Source organism: Rhinolophus hipposideros (assembly GCF_964194185.1).
Source record: "Rhinolophus hipposideros genome assembly, chromosome: 6".
Taxonomy (NCBI): domain Eukaryota; kingdom Metazoa; phylum Chordata; class Mammalia; order Chiroptera; family Rhinolophidae; genus Rhinolophus; species Rhinolophus hipposideros.
The window spans coordinates 28,402,894-28,415,755 of NC_138052.1; positions in this window are offsets into that span (position 1 = coordinate 28,402,894).

The following is a 12,862-nucleotide window of genomic DNA, read 5'->3' on the forward strand; positions in this document are numbered from 1 at the left end:
AAATATTCACACATTAGAAGATGCTGTCTCCTATCTTGAAAGCAAGGGATCATTTTTTTTTTTTTAATGAGGAAGAAATCATTGAAAGAATCAATGCAGGTCTACATCTGATCCATGGACACCAAAAAAAGAGGTGTCCAAGGAATTCTAGGTCAAGCTTAGAGGTGTTATGAGTTGCATTAAATTTAACCACCTTCCAATAACTGGATTCTAGCTTCTTTCCTGAAAGTGTTTTCTGGCTCTTCACAATCCTAAAGAATCGCTGGCTAGAGGAGCCTAGAAATACATCATTGAAACCTGAGAGAGAGAGGATCAAGATTCCTTGAAGAACGTGGCGTATCTGTTAGTTTGGAATTCTTCTCTGTGGTTGGAATATAAGAAAATATGTGGTAGGAGAGAAGGTAGAAGGATTAGAACATCTCAGTATATTTTTTCTAATACTGTGTCAGGAGATTGAAAAATCTACCTTGGAACATATTATCCAAGTCAAAGTCAATTAGACATTGACAAAGAAATACTTTCTCCTAGACCTTTTAAAAAATACCTTAATTTATTCCCATTGCCAATCATTTTACATTTAAATTATTTAGAAATGTCAAAATTATAAGAGATTTAAATACATAGTTATGTTTCAAGGCAAGTGTAGGAGTAAACAGAAAGAGAAGAGAATCTCTAAAGGAAATGATTCATCCCTAAGTGAGCCACTTTCAGGTGTAAGTTATTTAGGGACAGGTTCCTCACATATGTTTGGAAGTTCCCATGCACATATTTTAGGCAAGTTCTAACTACTATAATCCTGATTTGAATTGCCTCCCTTCTTGAAGCAATGCCAGGTGAGAGGGGACAATGAATCACTTCAAGCTTTCCCTTCTTTTGTCCAGGCATCTCCAATGTCACCCCTAAGCACATTACCAGAAGCACACTTCATCCTGACAGATTTATTAGGCGCTATCTTACTCAGAGTTCTCCAGAGAAACAGAACCAATAAGAAATAGATGATTGATAGATAGATAATAGATAGACTTATATATCTATATCTAGATACCTAGATATAGATACAAACATAGATATAGATACAGATGATATAGCTATAGCTATAGCTATAGCTATAGCTATAGATATAGATATAGATATAGATATAGATATAGATGTATAATAAGGAATTGTTTCATGTGATTTGGAAGGCTGAGCAATACCAAGATCTGCAGTCAGCAGACTGAGAAGAGCTAGTGATATAATTCCATTCTAAAAGTTGATAGGTTTACAATTCAAGAAGAGTTGATGTTTCAGTTTGAGTCCCAGGGCAGGGTAAGACCAATATTCCAGCTCAAGCTATATGGCAGGAGGAGTTCTCTCCTAGTTGTGGGAGGCTCAGGCTTTTTTGGTTGTTGTTCTACTCAGGCCTTCAACTGATTAAATGAGGCTCACCCACACCGAGGAGTGCAATCTGCTTTATTCAGTCTACCAACGGAAATGTTAATCTCTTCCAAAACACCCTCACAGATACCAGAATAATGTTTAACTAAATATGTTAGCACCTCGTGGCCCAGAGAAGTTGATACATAAAATTAGCCATCACAGGTGCCATCAGCTTGGATTCATTCCATGACAATTCCCAAGTTTTGACAATTCCAAGCCCATCCAGGAAAGAAGAAGCAAGTCAGACATTCATCTATCTGACTCCAATTTGATCATAGGGTGAGGGAGAGACTTCCTCCCACCAACTTCCATTAAAACCATGATATACGATACAACAAATAAATGCATTATAACTATACATATACAGTGCAAGAAATAAGCACACAAAATACATTTATACCAGATATACACTGACATATACATACATGAACTCTGATAAAAACACAGAATCAGAGTTATAGAATTCTAGACCTGAAAGGGTCCTCAGAGTTCACTTGGATGAACCCACTCATTCTCACATAAGTATGTAAAAACACCAGAGACACATAATGATACACAGACAGAAAGACCCAAACACACAAGCATGCACATGAAATAGAACACATTCAGATATGCAGTGATGCACACACTTGTGCAGCAGCCCTCTTTTACCCTGCAAAGTATCAATTATCATCTGGTTATAAACTCTGATTTCCTCTCATTTTTGCTTCTAATTTATTAGGGTGAATTTTCCTGTGGTGAATCCAACCATATCCCATTTATAGTAAATAGCCTCCCGTAAACCTCCCATACATGCATCACTCCCATCCATCTGCAAATGTGCCTCAATGGCCAAGTTCAAGGTAAGGTAATTATACCTATGGAGGATCTCAGTTCAATACTGGACAGCCTCCTTTGGCTAGGAAAGTCTGTACTGACCTAAATCATTGCTCTTCTCTGGTGTGTAACAGATAAGAGAGGAAACACTATAAAGGTAGGGTGTATACAAGGACCAAAGTCCTAAAGGAATTGACACCATAATTAGCTGCAATAAATAATGCATACATATATACATATAAAATAAAGCCATTGATGATTCTGAATCAGTACAACCACCTTATGGTATGAATTCAAAGTGTACCCATGCTACTATTATCATTGGAGTCCCTCTTCTATCTCAGGAATATCAGTAACCTCTTCCAAGTGTTCACAGACTCTTACAAATCTGCCAATAAATCTGTCTTTTCTCAGTCAGTCTCAGCCCACTTCCATGTCTCTACAGCTGCTTCTGAATCCTTCCTTTCTCTCAGAATTGTTCCTTATCTTAAAATTCAAATGCTAAAGAGGTTGGCAGGTTGTGCTAGTCTAATTTAGTTAAACATATAAAAACAAAAGAACTGTTTATTTCTCAAATCATCACAAGGCCTGAAATAAAGCATTTAATTGTGTTCTTCAGGAGCTAACTAACTGTAATTTAAAAATCTGCACAAAAGGGCATGAGGAAGACTAAAGAGGTCATACTTCCAATTGGAACCAGAAGCTATAGTATATTCTGCTAGTCTTTGGGGACATGACAAATATTTTTCTGAGGGCTACCTTCAGTGTTGTTCTTAAAGTCAAGTGTTAAATGAACCAGAAATCAGAAAAGAAAAAAAAAAAAAAACTGGGCCATTCCATTGTTTGTTTGTTTGTTTTGAAGACCCTTTAGTTAACAAAGCAATCCTCAGGTTCCTGATTTTTCTCTTGGCCATAGATTAAATCCAACAGTAAAGTGCATACCTTCTATGGCATTAGGATGAGACCACTGGTTATCAGCTGCCCTGACAGGGTTCTAAGGTTGAGATCTCCATTGTCCTTAACGATGACGTAAAACAGTCCCACCGGTTAAAATCTGCAATCCTTAAAAAAACAAATGAAAGAATGACTTAGGTCTATATGATCTGACATAGAAAGAAATCTGATGTGATGTTGTATATATTTCTAAAAAATATTTAGAATCCTACAGATGATCCCATTTTTATGTTTTATATGTTTGTATATAGGTATGTGGTTATGTATATCCCCATATCTGTGTGTATATATATATGGTATGTATCACATATGTGTATATATGTGTGTGTATGCACGAATGTGGATATAGATATAAATGTGTATATATATATATATATATAATATATATATACACAGAGAGAGAGAGAGATAAAGAGAGAGAGAGAGAGACAAAAAAATGTATACACATTTAAGAAAGGAATTAAAATTGTAACACTCAATATATACTAAAGATGAACAAAAGATGAACAAAGGATAATAACAGATGAATACAAGTCATGTGTATATATATTTTTGGCATCACAGTATATATATATTTATACAGATATTTAAACACAAATGGAAAAGTCTGTAAAGATTTAAGCAAACTAAAAATAATTGTTTGCTCTTTACTCTGGACAAAGAGACATTTTTTTTTTTTAATGACGGAACTACTATTATTGTTTTAAAACCAATCAAAAATTTTAAAAAAGATAATTTAAACATATACCAGATTCCAAATTTTGTGATCAAAATCATATGCAAATCAATCAGCAAATATGCACATAAATAGCCTTTTAAACCATGGGAATGGACAATATCACCTAGAAAAGGATATAAGAATGTGGGTGCTAAGAGCGCAGGCATGGGCAACTCGGGAGTGAACTTAGGTTTTATGGGGCTTATATAATTTGGGAGGCCCTTTTCAAAAAAAAATAAAAATTATGAATATGAAATTAGAATGATTACATTAGAATGATGAATTAATTACAATAAATTACAGATGTAAAAATGACACATACCAACACCACAAAATCCAGGAAAATTGTATATTTGTAAGTATTAACACCTGACTCACTATTAAATATTAATTTCTCCTATTTTTTGTCTACATATTCTGATTCCCTTTTTTTTCCCAATTAGAGATGACATTCAATATTATTTTATATTAGTTGCAGGTATACAACACAGTGATTAGACATTTACATAATTTATAAAGTGGTCTCCCCCATAAGTCCACCTAACACTATACACAGTTATTATATCATTGTTGACAATATTTCCTATGATGTCCTTTACATCCCCATGACTATTTTGATTGCCTTTTCACATTACAAAGATTTTGTATGATTTTTTTTAATTGGAAGAATAGAAAAGTACTCTGGTCTTTCCTCCAGAATTTTTCTCCTTCAGTCCCCACAGTCATCCAGTGCTGGAGCCACATTCATATTGTGCTACCTGTACCCTGCAGCCTTATGTCACAACAGCAAGAGTGAGTTGGCCACTGGGATCACAGGTAATAAACTCATTAATCAGATATGACTATGGATCATAAAAACATAACCCACTATATCCAAAGGAGATATACCTTCAACCCATATTGGCTTTAATCAGATTCCAAAAATACTCATGGATAATCTAACAGCACTGAACATGATGGCAAGTGTGATGGGGGAGTTGGAATGGAAAAAGACCGTTGCCTCAATGCTTGTGGTTAAAATATTTTACTTTTGCAAATTTTGCCAAAAGGTATGACCCCGTGAGCTCTTTGCCTAGGGTTTTGGAAGGTGGCCATGCAGTGCAGTGGTGCTGAAGCTTATGTTTCATCAGTATCACTGCATATAGGCCTTTGGGTCAGCGAGAGGAATCTGCAGAAGAGAGCAAGGAAGAGTCGTCAGAGGTATGATAGAAAAATCAAGAAAGTGACATATCTTAGAAACGAAGAGAAGAGAGATTTTTTTTTCTGAAAAGGCATGAGAAACTGAAACTACGTCATTTTTTTCTGATAGGTTGAATAATATAAAAAGAGAAAATAATCACTGGATTTGGCAACATGGAGGGCAAAGTCATTGACTTTGACAAAGCCATTTAAGTGGAATCGTAGGAGTGAAAACAAGATTAGAGGTAGCTATAAAATATGTGGAGAGTGAGAAAGTAGGAACAGAAATTTATTCAGCTACTTTTAAGGCAAGACTTCCTTGCCCTGTTGTGGAAACCTTTGATTATGACAGTATGGGAGGAACTTCTTGGGATTCTCATACTAAAATCACCTTTACATGTTTTACCTCCTATAGAGGGAGCTCCTTATGGTTCAGGACAAGAACTTTTTCATCTTCTATCTCCACTGCCTACTACATGGAAGATACTAAGTCAGTATGTGTTCAACGAATGGATACCTTTCAGAAGTGGTTTAGTCTACTTCTTGTTCTCTAGGAGTGTTTTAATGTCCTCCCAAGCTAAGAGAAAAAGTTCACTCTTAAAAGAGGACTAAATGGAAACTTACATCTTTGGTTATTTTTCTCCCAAGTGATATAAGAAGAGAGAGAGAGAGAGAGAGAGAGAGAGAGAGAGAGAGAGAGAGAGAGAGAGGGAGGGAGGGAGGGAGGGAGGGAGGGAGGGAGGGAGGGAGGGAGGGAGGGAGAGAGAGAGAGAGAGAGAGAGAGAGAGAAAGAAAGAAGAGAGAGAAAGGGATTAAAAAGCTAATTCTTATGAAATTCAATTCAGCTAACAATTATTGAACATGAACTACTTCCTGGACCCTAAGGACTCAAAATAAAAAAAGATATTGTCCATCTGAAAAATGAAAAACGTTAACATAATTTGAGAAATAATAAGATAGATGTCCAATGATCCCAGGTTGGGACTGAAGGGAGGACGGGGTATGAAGAAGACTCCCTGGGAGAGATTTAGATGTCGCCTGAGCTGAAGTTTTAAGAAGGTAGAAATTATCTAGGTGAAATAAGTAGAAATTTCTTTCTAGGGAAGTTGTACATGTGGTAGGAATGCAAGAAATTAGGTAACATGAGAAACAAGAAATAACAGGGTAAATCTTAAAAAGTTTTGGGGATCAGATGTAAACTAGATTGCGAGGGGTGCAAAGAAACTTAGGCATTAGCCTAAAGATGACAGAAAAACACTGAAGAAGTTAAACAAGTCAGAATTACATGGGAAAGAGAAGTTTGGCTTCCAAGTCTCTCTTGAAAATTAAAATCTCTCTCCTCATTCACTAGGGACTTTGCCTCATATATCCTGCTCCAAAGAAATAAAAAGATTCTTTGCTTCCCTTTTAAGACTTAGCCTGTCCAGGTAACTCCTTCTATTCACTGCCCAGAGTCCTGAAAAGTTCTAGAAGTAAATCTCACCACAGCTGCAGTACAGTCACAGTGTGTCTGCTGACTACTAGAGAGGGAAAACAAATAGCAGCCATGTGCTGGCCACACATTCCACTGGGGCTTCTGCCATCTGTCTTTGTGTTCACACAGCCATTCAGATTTCCAGTTCATACCAGCTGAATGCCACTGCCAAGCAGAACTTTGAACAATTAGAACAAAGACAAAGTTCATAGATAGCATCAAGTTTTGCAAAGTGTTAAGCACGCTCCCGTGTGCGCACATACGTACACAGACACACACACGAAGAACCTATGTTAGGACAACATTATAGTAATAGTCATGATGATGATAATAATTTGCCAAGGTAATAAGTAGAGTTGGCGGTAGTAGAGCCAGCGGTGTGAACAGAGCCTGACTATATTACAAAGCCATATCTGATGGATGTTGGGGAGACCAAAATACGTTTTTTCCATGGGCACAAACCTGTTCTTATTGGTCTTTGCATTATTATTTAATCTTTCCTTTAGTGCTTGCGAAAGAAAAGTATTTAATTATTATCTATAGTTATGGGTTGAATTTTGTCCTCTCAAAAAATGTATATTAAAATCCCAATCCCCGTGCCTATAAATGTAACCTTATGTGGAAATAGGGTCTTTGCAAATGTAATCAAGTTAAAATGATGTCATTAGGGTGGGCCTTAATCCAACATGACTAATGTCCTTATTATAAGAGGGAAATTTGGACACACGCACAGGAAGAATGTCATGGTAAGACAGAGGCAGAAAGTGGAGTCATGCATCTACCAGCTAAGGAACACCAAGGATTGCCCTCACCAGCAGCTAGAAGAGAAGCATGGAACAGATTATCCCACAAAGCCCTCAAAAGGAACCCACCCTCCTGACATCTTGATTTCAGACTTCCAGCCTCCAGAAGTGTGAAACAATAAATTTTTGTTGTTTGACACCCCCCAATTTGTGGTCCTTTGTTATGGCAGCCTTAGGATATCAATACACCCTCTTTAACAAATAAGGAAATGATATCAAGAGAGGCCAAGTACCTTCCAAAGAGCCACATTTGGAATCCAACTCCACCTGACTCAAGGACTAAACCGTCCCCTGGTTCACAATGTCGTCTCCTCATTGGGTGCTACTTACATGACAAAAGATATTCTGGGTCCCAAGACCCTCCTTAAAATACATGTATGTTTTATTTTGTTTTATTTACCACCTACAATACCTAATAATAGTATGGGAGTTTCCTTGGTACAGGAACTTTGAAGACAATGGAAAAATATGTAAAAAAATATTCCCATAATCTTTACAAGAGACAGAAGATAAAGACTAACTTTAATCTTAACACTTTATTACTTATTAATAATTATTGATACTTAATACTCTCCCATATTCTATAGAAAATGGGCCTTAGTTTTGAATACATTTAGCTTAGCATATCATACACAATTATGAACATTATGCAATGGTATGGTATCCACTTCCAGTGAGGACCAACTAGAAATAACCCTTAGCCAGTGCACTCTGGTCCAGTGTAAACAAACCCCTTTTCCATGTACTGTCCAAAGTCTGTTAATCCTTTTTAGTGGACCTGCCACGATTCTACACACTATTTGGCTTTTATCTGTATAAGGGCATAAACTGGGCTCGGGAACAAAGCTTCTTCCAAGCTTTGTCTTGAATTGTTTCCTACTGATGTTCCCCTCTCCAACATAGTGTGCAAAATAGTGGCTTCTGCTTTTCTAGCTGAGTCAGAAATGGCTTTTCTCCATATATTACCAGTGTTGAGTCTGTCTGTGTTCTTGCGGGTCTGCAGCATCTTGTCTTCCTGTGGGAGGGACAGGGATAGAGCTTCTGAACTCCATTACTGGAAAGAGAGCCTCCTTTGTAAGGAACGGAAATGAAGCAGGTCTCTCTCTGCACAGCACCAGAAGACTTCTGTGTCCCACCATTAAACCTCCTCCTGAAAACAATAGCTGATGGTGTGTGTTTGTTTAATTGCTGAGGATTCAGGCTACAATACTTCACCTCTAATCACAGTTTCTAATAGGGCTCATCATGATGGCATACCACAGCAAAAACTGAACATTTATGTCCCTCTTTCCTGAAGGTTCAGAGACTTAGAATTCTAACTTGGAGGGGTGGTGTTAAACACATTGTTTATTCTCACATTAGTTCCTTCTCTAACTGTTAGGAAAAGACGATAGAATGGCAGATGGGCGACAAAACCCATAACAATGCTGTTTGAAATTCGTGTTGTTTCTATTTCACACAAATTGGAATTTAATGAAAACATTTAAACATAACATGTGCACAAATAGATGAACCTTGGGAAAAACTTTTCTGTGAGAAAAATGGAAAATAGAATACAAAAATTTAGAATCTCAACACCTTTAGTAGAAACTGAGAGCACAAAAGTCTTTATATAATTAAGCTGTATATTAGCCATGCTTGCCACTACCAGGAAACAGTCATCAGTATTTCCTTCTACTAAATGAAATGTCTTTCAAGATTGTTGAAATCATGGATCTTAGAAAGTTAGGATTTTAAGACATGAACATATACCCAGTCATGCATTCTTCCTGAATATAAAACTTGGAAAGTATGTTTGTGTGTGTGTGTGTGTGTGTGCGCGCGCACGTGAGTGTATGTGAGTGTATGTTTACAATGCTTGCTGCGAAGCTTCCAATTCTCATTCTTTCAGAATGAGGTGCTTCCATTTATTGTCTCAATTTCAATCTGCCTGGGGCCTAAAATAAAGAGAGTCACAATTGATTTCAGTTGGATATTTAGAAACTCATTCAGATTCTTTCTGAGTCAATTAGATGATCTCAAATTGGCAGCTCAGTAAATTTCCTGCTGGGAACTAGATTGCAAGAGAAAAAATAAAATAAAATAAAGACAATACATGCAATTGTCCATCAAGAATCAAGAGTCCTCGATAAGAAAGAGCATTGAAACACCTGTTCTGAAGCCCATTTTGAGTACAAAGATGAGGAAAATATATTCATATTATATGCATAGATTTGTCTTTTATACACAAAGTGGGAATAGGTGGTAATGGCATTTATATCACAGTGGTCATAACTTCACGAGGTAGATGGTGAGATTGATTTAATCTGAAGCAAACAATGGTTTAGCTCCCTTTCTGTTGTTCCACTTTGAGGTAAGTAAAAGGTCTTATATAAAGTTTTTAAGATATCCAGAAGCATTGTCAAATGTAAGATACCATGCTCTATGCCATACTTGATAACCAAACAAGAGAATGACCTCTGAACAATTTCAGATGATTCTGTCATCTTCTCAGCTATGGCTATCGCTGTTGGAGTAAGGCTGGCATACTTCTTATCCTTTATAAAACTAGTACTAAAAAAAGTCTACACAGGATGATCTGAAAATCATTGATTCAATAGCCACTAAGAGGGTTAAGTGTTTCAGTTAAGTTATTATGTTAGGTAAGAAAAAACTATACACTTGGGTATCTAAACCAGGGGCCTGCAAACAGAGATTTTTAGATTTTACAGTCTGTCTCAACTACTCAATTCTGCCATTGTATTGTGAAAGCAGTTATGAACATGAATGGCTAAATGTGACTGTATTCCAATTTATGGACATGAAATTTGATTTCATATAATTTTCACATGTAAAAATATATGATTTTTCATTGACTAAAAAAGTAGAACCATTCTTACCTTACTGGTCATACAAAAGCAGACAGGATTTGTCCCATGAGCCTCAGTTTACTATCCACTGATCTAAAGAAATAACACCGATTTGGAATAAATCTCACTAAATATCAATACCCTCTACCACTTAAAGCTCAATTCTAAATGTCATAGGAATAAAAGGCCATGAAAGTTAGAAAAAAAACAACACTGCTTTCTGTGCCAGAACGCATTAAAAATTCCTTTCACTGCATTCTTTTAAATCATATAATTTATTAACTATCCCTTAATCCATGATTGAAAGATCTAAGGAAGGAAATTAACACCTCAATTATTTGACAAGGTCAAGGAGAGATATGTTCAGACTAATGAAATATTCTAATCAACTAAAGGTTATCCCATTTATGCATGAAGTCACCATAAGGGCTACAGGGACATCTGGAGGTCTCTTGAACATCAGAACAAATATTTTACCAGCCATAAACCTCCCATCTAGGAACCTGATTATTGATCAACCATTTTACTAGCACACTTTACAAAATGACTCACATTAATAACTAAGAAGGCTAAATCTAAAGAGAATACATAAACTATATTCTATATCATATATAAACAAATACATAAAACATAAAACAAACATATGAAATAATATATAACATAGATAAATATGAAAATAGAATCTATTTCAAACTTCTCTGCAAACAAATAATTAACAGAGGCTTCTGATGTTCATGGAAAGGAAAAGGTATATTCATAATTAAATCTGATTTAAAATGAAAAAAGAACAGAGATTTAAAAAATCATGAGACATGTTAGAATAGCATTTAAATATTGTACAAATTAAAGTTTTTGCTAGAAAACTCTAATGTGGAAAGTTTTCCCTGCCTTTAAAAAACAAATCCAAAATGTGACGTTTTCCTTGTACATAAGAGGAGACTATAATGTATCCCCCAACCCCAGGTCTATATGGAGAAGAAAGAAAGAAAATCGCTTTAATTATAACAAGTGAATGGGGAGCAGTCAGTGCTCATGTTATAGTAGGCTCCCCTATTCGAGTTGCTATTTTAGCTGGTTCTGTCCTAGGTATGAGGTGGTTCAACAATTATATTCTGAAATGGTCTTGCTGGAAAGATATTTAGTGATGTGACAAGAAAATGTTCCAGACACCTATAATGGGAGAGCTGTTTTCACCTCAGATCCAAGCAAGGAAAAGATGTTCTGAAGTAAACAGAGGATAAAATCTTTCTCCACCAACATTCCATAGTCCATGGAATGCTGCTCATGGAAGAGAATTCAGCAGGAAGACCATGAAGCAATTATAGTTAGAGAATTTAAAACAAACAGCAAACAAAATCTATGGTATTAGAGAAAGGCGAACCTAAAGAATATCCCCTAAATATCTTCAGTAGATGTGGGGCATATCAATTAAAGCCTTGGAAGAAGGGAAACACACACACACACACACACACACACACACACACACACACACACGAACACACACACACAGACTCAAACTGCATAATAAGGAGAATTGAATAAAGAGACTAATATTTAATATAGTGTGGGAAGAGCTTAGGAAAAAACGAGGGAAGTGAAATATCTCAGTGTTTTCATCCACACTTACAAACTCCAGGCTGGAAGGGACAGGAAAATAATCAGTTACTAGAACTTGGAGGGAGACCTTCATGGTGTAGGCTGCATGCCAGGAGCTATAGCTTTCAATAGAGAGACACAGTGAACTCATACCAACTGTCAGGGAGGATGCTAGGAAATAAATATATCCATCTCACATTTCTTCTTCTTTCCAACTTCCTGGGCCTCCCCATTGGCCAAACACAACTGGAAGCTAATAGGGAAGAAAGCTCTCTGTGGTAGTTCTTGTCTTCTGGGACAGCAGCAGTGTGAAGAAAGATGGAGGGAGAGGGAATTTGCAGGGGCAAATGGAAGACATCAGAACTTGCTTTATGTACAGTGGAATGATTCATCCACTGCCAAATGGAAATTTGTCTGGGAATTACATGGTAAAAAGATGTCAAATATTTGAGCTCTTTGGATAAAAGTCTATAAACACATAATTTGAAATGCAAAAAAAAAAAACACGTTTAGAGTAACAGAGATCTTAGATCTAGAAAATGGAGAAATAATACAAATGAACAAAAAGAAGTTCTTTCCAAAACATTAGTGGTAGCATATTTATCATTGCAATTCCCTATGTTCTTAAACTCAAACCCACTAAGAGAATAAAATCAGAAGAGACAAACCACAAAGAGAAATCTCAAGGACAAAATCTGAGGGTCAGCAAAATTGATAGGAAAAACACTTAGATAGGAAAATTACGAATGTTTTAAAAGTAGTGTCACAACAGCTGAAAGATGAAAAAGTGTTTCAGCGGGAAGGAAAAATCCAAAATTGTGAAAGCAACAGAGAAAAGGATAAGATGATTGAAGACCACTTCCTTTGGAGAAACGCAAGTGGGAGAGTTAGGGAGATAATATAAAATTTTCACTCTCCATTCTTATACTTAGTGATAATTTGAGTGTTTTTCTAAAAGTATATATTATTTTTATAACTAAAACAAAGACAAAAAACAAAACAAAAACAATAATTATTGAACTCTACTTTCAACCCCATAATTCAAGAGGACCTA